General features: G+C 43.8%; 1 long non-coding RNA gene across 1 annotated transcript; it reads left to right on the top strand.

Annotated features, from left to right (window-relative positions):
• The first annotated feature begins 7,373 nt into the window (after window positions 1-7,373).
• Window positions 7,374-14,336, top strand: LOC147025041 (uncharacterized). The gene is made up of 2 exons (XR_015059326.1): window positions 7,374-10,214; window positions 12,410-14,336. It is a non-coding gene; the product is annotated as an uncharacterized LOC147025041 (long non-coding RNA).
• Window positions 14,337-15,988: the final 1,652 nt, after the last annotated feature.

The following is a 15,988-nucleotide window of genomic DNA, read 5'->3' as shown; positions in this document are numbered from 1 at the left end:
AGGCTGGAGCAGGTCTGCCAAATTATATCTACCTGCGCATGGCAAGGAGGTGGTGGTCGTAAGCTGAAGCTAACTCAGCAAACTGCTGAAGCCTTCACTGTGTCCACACGTAATAATATGGATGCTGCCAAATTGCTTCTGGCAGAGAAAGACTTTGACTACGTTCTTCCTGCTATATTTGCAGATGAAGCCTTGTAAAAGTTTTTCGGCCAAGCCAGGCAAAGAAGCGGTGGAAACTTCTACATTGACGTAGTTGACATTATGGCTGCAGCTAAAATTGTAAATTTGCCAACACTCATTCAGCATGACATTATGCCCGAATCTAGTTCTCGTGTGATTGATTGCGACAAGAACTGTACAACTTCCATAAATCCAAATGAGCGAAGTGAACTCGTTGACGAGATTACTCCTCAAGACACTCAGGATCTCTTGGGGTCTGACGATACCCTTAAGCATAAAGTAGTTTATTTGGCCGGACACCTTGTTCATAAATATGGCGATAGCACTAGTATGGAGATCATTGATGATGAAGATGGTAACGAGGTGTCATCTGTGTTTCTATATAATTTTAATAGAGGTGGATTGAGTGTGCCGACTATGTCAACCGTCTTTTTTTGTACATAATGCCAATAATTTGTATGACAAGACTAAAATGCGTTGCCGATTTCATTTTGCTGAGCTGTTATCCTCTGTAGATGCATCTTTAGCTCGTAGTAATGCTGCATGTTCTACTTTAGCTAACATTCTATTGAAAGCGCATGTCCTCAATGAAAGTGACAGATAAAAAGCTTTGGGATGCCTCAGGAGGCAAGAAAAGCTCTCCAACTAGTGATAAACATAGACATAGTTGTAATAGGCATAGTGTTGTGACATGCATATAATGTTTATGTAATACGATATATGACAGGTCAGGTTAGATATATCCAGTCATGTCAGGTTAGGTCTGTGACCATGTAAACCTGTACTAACCTGTTCCATGGTCGGGTTGTCGGCGACTAAACCGTCTCCCCCACCAGGTTTTCTGGTGAGGAGGGTGTTTGGATATGGACACCCAGCAGGATTAAAAACAAAACCTGTCAAAGGGCGGAGGAGCTCCTTGTGAGCCAACGGCCATCCATATCTCGTGCCCAACTGTGTCTGTGGACGTCCTCCTGCAGTTGGGTCACTTGTTATTAGGAGGTTGGTGACAGGATTTGCACTCCGGCCACCGTAAAACCCTTCATTCCGCAAAACGCAAAAAAATCTGAAAACCCACTCCGTGGGAGTACCTCCTGTGCAGCTTCCCTTCGCAGGGCAGCTCACCGGATGACGGGATTGGGGCAAAGCCTTCGGGACCCCCAATCTTTCATGATAGGAGGGAAACCACAGGGTAACCTCCCTGAGTCAGATTGCGGGAGAGTGTGTCGGAGTGGTGCTGAGGTGTCGTCCACCAGACGGCGGTCTCCTTGGGTTAACCTGAGGCGGTCCCTTCGGGTGGGTGCCTGGAATGTCCTATCCCTAAGAGAGGATGATCACCTGTCTCTGTTATCATCTGAGCTCAAGCGTTTGGACATCGGGATTGCAGCTCTCTCTGAGGTTCGGAGACCGGATTGCGGCGAGATCATGGTGGGTGGTTACACCTACTATTGGTCTGGTCGCCCTGATGGTTACCATACCCAAGGAGTTGCTGTAGCTGTGTCCAATAAGCTGACCCCAATGATAATTGAGGTAACACCAGTCAACGAGCGTATTATGAGACTAAGGATTCGTCACTCCTCAGGTGTCATTTCCCTGGTCTCTGTTTATGCTCCGACTGAGGCGAGTGATCTCACCGTGAAGGATGCATTCTATGCCACACTCGAGTCTGTGGTTGATCAGTGCCCCAGACGAGATACACTTCGAGTCTTGGGGGATTTCATTGCATCAACTGGAACTGATAGGAATGGTTATGAGATGTGTGTTGGTCCCCATGGGTCAGGAACTATGAACCAGAATAGCACTAAGTTCCTTGACTTTGCAAGAAGTCATGGACTTAGGGTGGCTGGTTCATGGTTTCAGCGCCCACAAGCTCATCGCTGGACTTGGTATTCCAACGCTGGCGGTGCGGCAAAGGAGATTGACCATGTCCTCATTGACGGTCACTGGAGGATGATCCAGAACTGCAGGGTCTACCGGAGTGTTCAGTTCCTCAATACTGACCACAGGCTTGTTGTAGCAACTCTAAAGCTGCACCTTAAATCCTGGAGAATGGTACCATCCCAGCCTAGGCTGGATGTTGCCAAGCTCAGGGATGAGAGAGTTGCTGAGGAGTTTGCGAACAGGATGAGTGGACACTTGGGAGGTCTGGGTGCTTTGGGGGGTCCTGAAGAGTTGTGGAGTGCTTTCAAGACCACAGTCCTTGATGTTGCCGGTGGATGTCTTGGAACTCTCCGCAGGGCAAAGAAGAATTTTGTCTCTCAAGGGACACTGGATACCATTGAACAGAGTCGCAGGGCCAGGCTGAATGGCAGAGCTGAGCTGTTCAGGGAGCTGAGGCGTAAAACTGTACGTGCACTGAGGGTGGACAAGGAGGCCTATGTGCGAGGAATCTGTGAGGGGGTAGAGCATCACCTGTGGACAGGTGATTCTCGTCCCGCTTACAGGGGAATTCGCGTATTGCGTTCATCCAAGCCCATCCCTGGAGCACTGCAGTTCGAGCGGAGAGTGGTAGGCTCTTGACAGAGGAGTCTGAAGTGAAGGCCCGCTGGGCCGGTTACTTTGAGCAGTTGTACCAGGCTGATCCCCCAACTGTCGAGTTGGACGTCAAGGGTGTTGCAATCCCTGTTGCTGACCCTCGAATCAACTGTGGTCCACCTTCGCTTGTGGAAACACGGGCTGCGGTGAACCGGTTGAAACGGGGCAAAGCTCCAGGGATCTGTAGCATCCATGCCGAACTTCTCAAGGCTGGTGGAAATGCTGCACTCATGTCGTTGCATGCAGTTTTGTGCACTGCCTGGAACACAGGCATCATCCCAACTGATTGGAAGAGGGGCCTTGTTGTTCCTCTCTCGAAAGGGAAGGGTGATCGCCAAGATTGCAACAACTACCGAGGGGTGACGCTGCTCTCAGTGCCGGGCAAGGTCTTTGCTCAGATAATTCTTGATCGGGTTCGCCACCATCTGCTTGAGCACCAGCGTCCAGAGCAGTCAGGCTTTACACCAAAGAGGTCAACGATTGACCGTATCCTTGCTCTTCGTGTCCTCACCGAACGCAGATGAGAGTTTCGGCAGGGGCTGCTTGCAGCCTATGTTGATCTCTGTAAAGTGTTCGATTCAGTGAATCGGGATGTCCTCTGGAGGATTCTTGGTCTTCGTGGGGTGCCACCACAACTGATCGATCTGATGTCTGAACTCTACTCCGGTACTGAGAGTGCTGTGAAGTGTGGTGGTACCATCTCTGACTTATTTCCAGTTGTTACTGGAGTTCGTCAGGGATGTGTACTTGCCTCCACACTTTTCAGCACTTGTATGGACTGGATTTTCGGGAGGATGTCAGAGAGATCAAGCTGCGGTGCATCGTTTGGGAATGTCAAGACTCGGACCTTGATTTTGCAGATGATGCAGTCATCTTTGCGGAGACTTTAGATATCCTTTTGGGGGCCCTCGAGATGCTGAATGAGGAGTCGGAGCCACTGGGATTACGGGTTTCTTGGGTCAAAACTAAGATCCAGGCTTTCGGTGACATCTTGGATGCTGCTGTCCTGTCTGTGTCTGTTTGTGGTGAGGATGTTGAGGTCGTGGAGAGATTCACTTACCTTGGCAGTGATATTCATGTCTCTGCTGCCTGTGAGTCAGAGGTCAATAGACATCTGGGTCGGGCCTGGGGAGTCATGGATTCACTGAATCATGGGGTGTGGCGCTGCCGGTACCTGTGCGGGAGGACGAAAGTCTGAGTCTTCAGGTCCTTGGTACTTCCAGTCTTGCTCTATGGGTGCGAGACTTGGACTCTGACCAAGGATCTGAGACGGAGACTTAATTCCTTTGGTACCAGGTCTCTTCGGAGAATCCTTGACTATCGCTGGTCGGATTTTGTGTCCAACGAGCGGATGCTGAGAGAGACTCGGATGAGATTTGTTACCTGCATAGTCCGTGAGCGTCAGTTGCGGCTGTATGGACATGTGGCTCGTTTTCCTGGCGCTGATCCTGCTCACCAGATTCTCTCAGCGAGGGAGTCTCGTGAGTGGAGGAGGCCAGTGGGCCGACCACGTGCTTCGTGGTTGCAGCAGGTTGACCATCATCTCAATGAGATGGGGATGGGCCTGGCATCTGCCTGGGGGATGGCCAGACGGAGGCCCCTGGAGTACCGACGGAAAGTGCACGCAGCGACGCGCTGTTCTGGCACATGCTCCCATACCTGACCTGATATATAACAATAAATAGCAATGTTTGACAGCTCTACACACTTGCATCTTATTACAATCAGCCATCTCTCACCGTTTATGAGTTAGACACAAAAACGGGCAAAAAATACCAAAATTCAGCAATTTGACCTTGAAATATGACCTTTTCACCATGAAGTTGACCTCAGGTGGTGTTGAAAATGACACTATTGAACTCGCCGTCCTCATAAACCCCTATATGGATCCCGAGATCGTGTCTCTCGCCCTTCTAGAAGTCATTTTAGCCCCGGACTCAAGTTAATCCTTCAGACTCAAGTTACAAACCCCGAGCATGGGAGGTTCCAGTCCTTCTCTATAGGAGTCTATGGATCGTGAACACACACCGACACACATTACTTGTAAGTTACTAATAAGTCGAAATACGTCGAGGTAATGTCTCGCGTACCCGAAACTTATTTCTAACATATGAGTAACGTGCTTTGAACCTATGTATAACGTATCTCCAATGCATATTGACGTATGTAGACGTATTTGACGTCTTCTGGACGACCACAGAACTTACTGAACGTGTTTCTAACTTACAGCTACCGTATAATGGCGTATTGGCAGAGTTTCGGAGAATTGGTATATAAAAATGGGGTTCACAGGAGGAACCCATCAGTGTTCCAGACTCCATGGTGAGCAGATGTCCATGTCATCTGAGAGATGGAGGATCCGGCAAGGCTGAGACGAGAATACCTACTAGCTGTCCTCCAACATCAACATGACCTCATCGATTTGACACTGTACCAGTTGCGTGCCAATAGAGCCAAGAGAAGAAGAGGTGAACGGAGGAGAAGGAACTGGGTGAGACCATGGATCGGGAGGCGACGGCAGTTTGGCATGTATGACCAGCTCATGGTGGAACTCCGTAACGAGGAGTTCTTCGAAGTTTTCTTCGGCATGACCGTGATGTTGACACTTCGATGTCTAGTGCGGTTATGATTTGAATCGTCGAGCGGCAGCCTTTTAATAGGCTACGCCACGTGATCGTCGGCGATACGCTGCCGCACTATGCATAAGTTAGACTATCGTTGGGCATAAGTTGTGAATGCCGCCAACACGCTAAGCATTCGTTGGTATAAGTTATCTATAAGTTATCAAAACGTTCTGTGTCTGTTACTAATACGTTATGCATACGTCCAACTCATTATGAATACACTTATACACCCAAAACTGAAAAAAAATAGTTCAGCGTACGCCAGCGTTTTAGATACATTTTGATACGTTGCCCTACGCTGGCTGAATCGTCAAGGTGTGACAGGGGCTTTAGCACACCTGAACTCATATCCACCTAGAAGCCTTTCATCCATAGCTTGATGGAGTACTGCTCTCCCCTCTGGGCTGGCTCCCCTACCTCGCATCTTGTTCATTTTAGTGCTGTGGAAACCAAGGCCTTCAAGATTATTGGAATCTCCCACACTGAAACTGAGTCAATGGGCTTATCACTTCACCATCAGACAGTCGGTGGTCTTTCTGTCTTCTACATGAGGTGTGCCTACCCATCACTTCACCAATGGGTTTAATCAAAAGACTGCATGTTGTACTTTATAAACATATTGCATGTCTTTCTGTGAATCTCAACAAGGATGCAAAATTGAGTGAAACATAAAAAAATGGATCTTTATAATACGTACGTATTGCAGTTGCTGTCATTCTGACTACTAGTACGTGCCCGTACGTGCGTAGCCATACTTGCGTGGACGTACGTGCAAAAAAAACAACAAAAAAAACTTTAAAACCGCGAGCCAGAAACAACAACCACACAGGCCGTTCTTTCGCTCTCGCATGCCCAGATGTGCATGGCCGTAAGGGCAAACCAAAAAAAAAACTTTCAAAAAACCACACAGGCCGTTCCTTCGCTCTCGTAAACGACGACTGGATTGGGGCATTGTGTTTATCTAGAAATGCGCATAAGAAATCGAGAAATTATTAGAATACAGTAAGTCATCATTATCTGGAAGTTCGTACGTGGGTAACCCGTAATGGGGAACGTGGCTGAGGATCTCTTCCCCAACGGCCATGCCTACGCAGCAACATGTCCTGTCATTGGTTTGGTAAATAAATAGCCATAACTTGGGAAGCACTTGTCCGATTAATATCAAACCTTGAAAAGCACATACTCAGGTCCCCAGCAATATACCTAGCAAGTTTCAATTACATCGGACCAGTGGTTGTCGAGAAACAGCGGACACACACACACACACACACACACACACACACACACACACACACACACACACACACACACACACACACACACACACACACACACACACACACTGCTGGAATTAAAGATAGATGGTTGTTAGTCCCCTACTGGTTTCATTGGAGGAGACTATACATTTGCTCTCCGTCTCACTTGTGGTTTTTCCAACTTTTCCCCCATACCCTTTAATATATCCATCTGAAACTTGGTACATGGCTTTATTATGATAAGTTACAGAATTACAGAACAAGTTTGAGTTTCAGGGCATTTGCCAATTTTGAGTTCTGCCCATTTTAGACTAATAAAATACAGTATCACATATTACACATGTGTCAGTGTTCAGCTGCCCTGACTCCACCCGACTGCTTTGTACCCAACTATTAGTTGGACAGCTGCCCTGACTCCACCCCAATAAAATCATATGCCGCCATTGCAAGAAGTAGCACAGATTGGCAGGTCTCAGGCATTATATTAGACCGAGGTGTGAATCCATGGCCTAGTGCAATTGGAATGATCCCAGGTATATCAATAACCACAAATTATTACAGTGTATGGGCAGTATTCACACCCCTTGTTTTTTCCCCCATTTTGTTGTGTTACAGCCTGAATTTAAAGTGGAATATATATATATATATATATATATATATATATATATATATATATATATATATATATATAAAATTGTCACTGATGTACACAAAATACCCCATCACGTGAAAGTGGAATTTTTATTGTTTTTTTTAAATTTTTTACAGACAAATGAAAAAAAAAAACAAATGCTGAAATGTCGACTCTTTCAACCCGTTTGATGCGACTCCAAAATGAGTAAATGAAAACAAAAGATGAAAAAAAAAAATTAAAAAATATGGAAATTGCTTTTCCTCTTTTTTGTGCCAAATAGACAAACACGGTGCGTTAGTTTGTTCTTCTTCCTCATCTTGGTTCTGGAATCAGCTCGAGCGTTCGTTAAACACAAACAAATTTTTATCTCCTGAACATCCATTTCGACCTGTAGGGTCATGTATGGAAAAGTATTTCTCGCTCTTGTTACCCTCGCCAAAGGAGAGGGTATTGCATTTTGGTCTGTTTGTTTGTTAATGTTTGTCTGTTTGTTTGTTTGTTTGTTTGTTTGTCCGCACAGAACTTTCGTGTTTTTCTTTCCAACCGCTTGTCGGATTGAGATGAAATTTTCAACATTGGTGCCACCACTCATATAGAATGTGCTAATGATGATTATGACATCATAGGTCACGTGGTAGGGCAACCACATTGGAAAACTGGAAAAATTTGGATCTCTGTATCTCTGAAACCGCACCAAGTAAAAAATTGAAACTTGGCACATAGCAAGTATTCCTCATGGAGAATGAGAACGATTTTTCTGACATCATAGGTGCCTTCGTTATGATGTCATAATTGCATATGTAGAACGCTACACGCGATCAGTATGAAAAATTTTGAGGGTCATCTCGGGATAAAATGGTCCACAAAATTTTTTGATGACATCATTGGTCACATGATTCGGCAGCCATATTGTTTTTTTTTTGTATTAACCTTCAAAAATCTTCTCTGAAATGGCTGAACCGGTCATTACTGACAGTAGTTATAAAGTGGAAGTTATAATTATGTCTCATTAAGTACACAAACGCCACACAAAACACAAGTCCTGGTGAGGGTCTGCAATCTCTGATTACTCTTTTTCTTGCTGTTTGGAAATTCCTTCTGTGTACTTTTACATATTTTTCTTTTGCTCCAAGAAATATCACAACAGTATATAGAATTTTGTGTGGATTATCAGCTTTTCAACCAAGTAAATCGATCATTCATTTAGAATGAAGCATGACACCTAGCCTGAATGGACACTTCTCCTTTTAGTATTAGATGTTTCCAAAAATTGTTTCCTTGTGTTTTGAGTTTTACAAAAGGATACTAAATTTCATTGTTAATCTTATCATGCCCTCTCCGTCATTTATGAGGTCCATCATCGACTTCTGATGGTACTTGCAGGGTAGCTCATCAGTAGAATATTAATCTTTGACCTGTCTCGTATTTGTTTCTCATATTTGAATGAGTGTGCAATTTGTCAAATTTGACAATAAGGCAGGGGATCCCACCTGCCAATATTTTCTGTTTTACTTTAAAAATCCAAGCCTGGTGTTGGCTTAGCGGTTAGGGTGGCTGGCTTGGGATCCTAGGGTCCTGAGTTCGAGCCCCGTTTCCACTGAATTAACACCAGGGGGGTTGACTCAGCCTGTCATCCTTTGGAGGTCGACACAATGAGTTCCAGTGTACTGGTCCCGGTGTACGCCCCGGTTAGAATCGGTGTACCATATCCATGTGTGTTATAAGAGGCGATCAGAGTTGGCATCAGGAAGGGCATCCGGCCATAAAACATTGCCTCAAGAAGGGAACCATGATTGCATGTAGCCCGCAAAAAGCTAACCCCTGCTCAGCAGGGAAAAATGGCTGTAAATAGGCTGTTTTTTTGTTTGTTTTGTTTTTTTTTTACTTTAAAAATTCCATTGTGTGCTGGAACCCGAGAAAAATCCCAATTCCATTACCTTGACCTGCAGGGGGCACTGCATCAGCATCACAGCCACACCACAGAAATGATACAACCAGCATACACAGGCTCCGCAAAATTGAAGAATGAAATACCGTTAATCTTCTTTTGATTATTTATCTCTTTCTTCGGAGAATTTCACTCGCGGAACTTACTAAAACACCTTTCTGAATCCCGTCTTCTTCAAGCTCCAAAGTTGATATTGTATTGCCGCTCATGGCCTCACTAAATTTAACTGTTCTTATTTTCAGCAACACAACGCATCCATACAACTCAAGATTTTTTTTCAAAATGTTTTCAAATATGACGTTTATAATCTGCCAAATCATTGAGTAACTATTTACCGGTGGTGTTCGAAAACTTCCCAGGAGCACAAGGAATGCAATCAAAGCAGCAGAAGGGCTCTCCTTTTCGGGCAAACTTGCGGGTTCCTGGTGAACATGGTTTGTTGCAAATGGAAATAGGAACCTGAAAAAAAAACACAAGGGATATTGTTGAGTGCTTGGTTATTGATGCATGTTGAGGTTGTTTTCAATCGAAGGATATCACAGAAATAAAATGAGGTCAACATAGCACAAATTTCATTAAAAGTAGTGATTATTCGAAGCCAGCTGTTTGTTTAGTTTACTTTACACAACAATTTGCAATGAAACCAAGCAATGAGTCCATGGAATTCCCTATCAAAAGGAGCCCGAAATTGCTTTGTAACTAAATTCTGACAGTGAGGGTCTACTTCTTGCTCATTGTACCAGGTTGGTGGTGCTTGTGATGTTTTTTTTAGCTCTATTTTGGTCTTGCTCCAAGAAATGACCATCAATGCCTATTCCCGCTCCTCCATGCCACACACATTCTGCAGGGAAATCTTTGTTATCCTCCCCAAATGAGAAAACACTCTATTTTGTTTTTTTTCATGCCCCTCTTTAATCGCCTGTGGAATGGTTTATCTGAATGTTCCTTGTCATGAGCTTTTCCCAGCAGGACGTCAAGCCTGCTGTCCACCGTCACCTCAAGATCTGTCCCATTTCCACGATTGAGATTAACTACACCCTGTAAGATTAACTACACCCATTTCCACTACACCCTGAGATTAACTACACCCTGTAAGATTAACTACACCCATTTCCACTACACCTTGAGATTAACTACACCCTGTAAGATTAACTACACCCATTTCCACTACACCCTGAGATTAACTACACCCTGTAAGATTAACTACACCCATTTCCACTACACCCTGAGATTAACTACACCCTGTAAGATTAACTACACCCATTTCCACTACACCTTGAGATTAACTACACCCTGTAAGACCCCTGTTCTCACCCTTATACAATTTCCTCTCCTTGTGCTGTAGTTCATCTGTTTTTTTGTTGACTGTTGATCCATTGTCCCCTGTTGTTTTGATCTTCCATGAACCTCGACACCTGTATAAAAATACTGCCCCCCCCGGAATAGTTTTGTTTCTCACTATAAATTATATATTGCATCATATACGAGGTGTGATCAAAAAGTTTGGCGAATGGTGCCGCTACGAATGAATGCATGATGATTATTGAGATCAATGGCTGGGGCTTATTCCGATAACCCCCTCACTTGCCAATCTGCAACAAACACCATTTTACTCCACGCCGGTGTTCCGTGGCATTGCTTTGTGTGATGTCGAAGTTTGAGCAACGTGAAAACATGAAATTTTGTTTTAAACTTGGCAAGACGGCTGCAAAAAACACGAAATTCTCGGAAAGATCTACGCAGATGAGACTGTGGCAAAGGAGACTGTTTTCAAGTGGTTTCAAAGGTTTCGGGAAAGAAATGACGAAGGAATGTCAACATCATTCAAGTCAGCACGGTCATCCATGAAAACCGACGCTTAACCATCGGAGAAGTCGTGGAAGAGAATAGTCTTTCATTTGATTCCGTTCAGGCCATGCTGACAGACGGTTTGAACATGAGACGCGTCAGCGCAAAGTTCGTTCCTCACAGATGACCAAAAAAGAAAATCGTGTCTTCATTTCATCCAACTTGTTTGATCGATGCGTTTCGGATGGAACATCGTCCACTCAAGTGAGAACGGGTGATGAGTCGTGGCTTTACGGGTATGACCCGGACGTGAAAGCGCAGAGCTCCCGGTGGAAGTGAAGGTCATGCTGATTGCATTCTTCAACATGGAGGGAACGGTTCTCACAAAATTTCTTCCCAAAGGTGCTGCTGTTCATGCGTATTTATATGTGGAAGTTATGAAATGTTTGCGAGAGGCAGTCAGATGGAGAAGACCAGAAAAGTGAAAGAACGGGGGCTCCTCCATCGCGACAATGCGCCCTGCCACACGCTGCTCTCTATCCAACAATGTTTGGCGACAAAAAAACATTCCTGTTGTCTCGCATCCGCCTTATTCACCCAACTTGGCACCAAGCGACTTCTGGCTGTTCTCCAAATTTAAACAAATGATGAAAGGGAAGACGATTTGACACGATCCAAGTCATCAAATCCAACACGACCGGCCTTCTGAAGGAAATTATCAGAGGACTTCCAGAATTGTTTCCGACAGTGGCCGGAACGGCGGAACAAGTGTGTATGTGCGGGAGTGGCGTTCTTTGGATGGGATTAATGATGTAAGTGTTTAATGTTTCATGAAATGATTTTATATTAACATTCACCGAACTTTTTTTTTTATCACACCTCGTACGGTGTCAATCCTGTTTGTTGTCACCAATTATCAGGGTCATTCAAGAACGCACCGATCAATGTAGCACTTTGAACTTTACCATCCTCCCTGAGCTATCCTGCAAGTATTTGCGAAGTTTAAATTGAAGTAATTTATCAACGTCGTGCCTTGTCATTGTCGTTTAATCCGATATGCACTGAACATGCAGCGCATAGTGATATTGCATCTGAATTTTTAGAAAAGCCTGACTTGGCATAGTGTAAGGAATCAAGGAGTCGCTGGAATTAACAAAATCAAAATTACCCTACAATTGCTTTGTGACTAAATTCAGGGACTCAGGGTCTACTTCTTGCTCATTGTAGCCGGTTGGTGACCTTGCAGTGTTTTTCTGGCTCTATTCTGGTCTTGCTCCTCCTCCTCCTCCTCCACCATCTTTGCCTATCCCGATCCTTCAAATCAAACACATGTTGCGAATAACTTTGTTTTTTTTTTGTTATCCTCTCCAAAACCTCATATGTTGGCATACAGGGTGTTTCAAAAAAAAATGTTAACACTTCTGAGAATTTTTTTCTTTCCTTGCAGTTGACTGAAACAGCAACGAGATTGACTTTGGAGCAAAGAAGAAAGGTTGCTGCATAGTTCGACGTCTTCCATTCACCCACGGTGGTTTGCAACAAATACAGAGCATTTCGACTGCGATCCACCCTCGAGATTGACCACTTATCACGTTTACACCACTTTCGTCGAAACCGGCTCAGTCGCCAAGAATTGCAAAGGGAACAGCAGTCGACCACGAACAGGCCGATCCCCTGTAAACATAGCTGTTACACAAGAAGCTTTCTTGCATCGTCCAGGGAAATCAACCAGACGGTTCAGCGTAGAATGTGGTCTTCCCCAGGCAACGGTGTGGAGAATGTTGAACAAGGACCTGAGAATGCGGCCACATCATTTGCAGATTGTGCAAGCCTTACGTCCAGCAGATATAGCCGCTTGTGTTGAGGCTTGCAAAATTTTCTGAGATGAAGAATTTGGAAGCTGACATTCACAGACGAGTTGCATTCAGCGACGAGGCAACCTTTCACATCAGTGGGCAAGTGAACAAACACAACTGTCTTCTGGGGTACTGAGAACCCTCGTGTTTTGCATCAGCATGAACGAGACAGCCCCAAGGTGAATGTCTGGTGTGCAGTCACTGGAACAGGGGTGGTAGAGCCATATTTTTTTTGAAAACACCACAATCAACGGTGGTGACTTCTTGCACATGATGGAGAATTACGCAGAGGACAACCTGCCACTGCAAATGCGGCTTACCGGATACTTTCAGTTGGATCGTGCTCCACCCCACTTTGCTTCGAATGTTCGCGCTCATGTTAACAGAAAATTTGAGCGGAGACGGATTGGCAGAGAAGGACCTGTGAAATTGCCAGCACGTTCGCCATACCTCACATCTTGTGATTTCTGGCTGTGGGGTATGGTAAAGGAACACGTTTCTGCGACCAAGCCACGTTATGTGCGAGACCTCCAACAGAAAATTGAAAATGTGATTGCAGTAATACCACAAGAAATGTGCCTCCAGGCTCTGGAGACCACCTGGAGAAGATTCCAGGCATGTATTGACAATGATGGTGAACAAGTGGAGACTCTTTCACTTTTTGAAGCAATTAACATACATTTGTTATCATGTTACAGTGTATTATCCATTCTTTTTCCATTAAAAACGATAGTCCCAAATAAGTTTTAACATTTTTTTTTTGAAGCACCCTTTATATGGGGAGGAGGAAATTCCTCGATTTCATTGTTCTTGTCGTCCTCCTGTTTTTCATTTGTGCAGTTTTGTCTGTTGATCCTATGCCCCCCTGTTGTTTTGATAATCCATGAACCTCGATTCCTCTGTAAAGATATTGTCACCCTGGAATACTTTGTTTTTAGATCAGAACTGATGTATTGCATCATATATGATATAAATCCTGCTTTGTGAGTCTATAATTTCACCCAATTGCGTGAGTCACTCAAAAAGGGACTGATCAATGTGGCACTTTGAACTTCACCATCCTCCCTGAGCTATCCCATTAGTATTTGTGAAGCTTAAATTGAGGTAATGAATGAACACCATGCTTTGCCACTGTTGTTTTATCTGATGTGCACTGAAGATGCAGCACACAGTGATATTGTATCTGAATTGGTAGAAAAGCCTTACTTGGTTATTCCAACTGTACCACTTGATGTCAGCTTCATTAACCCTTAGTTGATTTTCTCGTGCAAGTGAAGAATCAAAGGCTCCAACGACCTTAAAATGCATATTGCCTGTGAAGTCCATTTGCCAATTGAGCAGCTCATAACGGGCAGGTGGATCTCCATTTTCATCAAAATTCACAAGTTCTCCAATATCGTTAATAAAATTGACGTTTCGAATGTAGTACAAAAGCTGGTACACAATGTAAACATATCAGCATTGGATGATGAAACAAAGAAGCATTTAGGAGGAAAAAAAAAAAACAACACATGGCAACATCGAAACTACATTGACAAAATTTGGTACGGAAGATCGAGAGCTTCATGTATTTGAACAAATAAATTGTCAGTTATGCTTTTCAGAATAATAGGTAAGTTAGTGATTGTGATTTAGCCAAACATTGCTTTTATAAAAAAAAAAAGAGCCCTGTTAAAAAGTTATTTACAGTCATGTAAAGTCCATTACTGTGCTTCAGAATTGTAATTATTGCTGCAAAAAAAAGAACGAGAATAACGAGTGCGGGAGGAGAATGATATTTCACATCAACAATGTGACTTCTAATCTTTGAAAAAGGATACAACTGAAGAGAAGAACAAGACCAACCGGTCGACAGAATGACCGAGCGATCATCCGGCCATGTACTTTTGTGTACGCCATATTTCAAAAACCGTTGAACATTTAGCTTTCATATTACAGATATCTATTCCCTATACCACCCAAAGAGTATCAGCTCCTTGTTAAGGTTTGTTAGATAAGCGTTTAGAATTCTAATTAACTAAAACTTGGGAATAATGATGTCACTAAAAATATGGAGCACAGAGGATGAGGGAATGATCGTTATATGGTCTGCCATGCCGACTCATCAATGGTTGTAATTGCATCCGGTTGTTGCGACATGACGGCAAAAATCTGGGGCTTTTGTTCCACGTTTTCTTTAATAGGATAAAAATTTGAAGAAGTTGTTGATTCAGAAAATCTTGGGGAGAGATTTTACTCCTGACAGTGATGACTTTGTATGTGGTGAGCCACTTTGAGGGTGGAAGGATAAAATACATGATTTGAATCCCAACAATATTTTCTCTGAAATTTCATCGGTTAATAACCTCACGGAAACCACCAAAGAACTGGTGGAAAGTTAATCAGAGTAAGAAGTGTTTATTAATCCACAAATATCAAGTAAATTCTGGAATAAAGTGTGCAAATTGTTCAATTGTGCCACTTTTTTACAGCATAATATTTGAGCAATTTTGATATGAAATGAGGCCAAAATTGAGATGAAGACATCCAAAGATACTTCAACTTTATCATCTGCATCATTAGAAAGAAGAAGACTGGATTTAGCCACCAGAAACAATGATGTCCAATCCTGTTCCTGTTCCTGCAATAATCCAGCAAATAGGCCGATCGATAAATATGCGCCTTTTCGTTGCATTTGAAGATGTGAGGTTGTGTCGTTACACCTTGCCTAAACCTACTTTTCATGGTATACAGGCTGTGTACAGATTTATATTTAAAAAACGATCATCTCTCAACTCCCACATAACGATTCAGTATTAATTTTTAGACACATTTTTCTTGTACGACACAGCTTTAAGCCTGGAAGAAAAAGACTATCCATGCTGAACAGGTTACATTTGAACCAAATATTGTTACGAATCTGGAAGCCTTGTGCACACAGACAGACAGCCGTCCCCAAAGCTTAGTTATTTCGATAAGTGTGTGTTTCTACTTAGGGCCCACTACCTGTGTCTAAAGGGAATTAAGTGTACGAATGAGCGAACCGCGCGCGAGAAGACGATGAAGGAATGGAGGACAAATAATTGCGCCCTGTCTGCTCGAACGAGTCGTCTGGTTTTCCGTCAGCTCGAGTGCATGGTCTGGCTCTCGGATCGATCTCTCGTCGCTGGCGCTGGACTGGTCTCGTGTCA

The sequence above is a fragment of the Eptatretus burgeri genome, chromosome 6, assembly GCF_056783735.1.
Source record: "Eptatretus burgeri isolate ZD-2024b chromosome 6, Ebu_testis_v1, whole genome shotgun sequence".
Classification (NCBI taxonomy): Eukaryota; Metazoa; Chordata; class Myxini; order Myxiniformes; family Myxinidae; genus Eptatretus; species Eptatretus burgeri.
The sequence above is the reverse complement of the archived record's forward strand: the minus strand, read 5'-3'. Positions and strand labels throughout refer to the sequence as shown.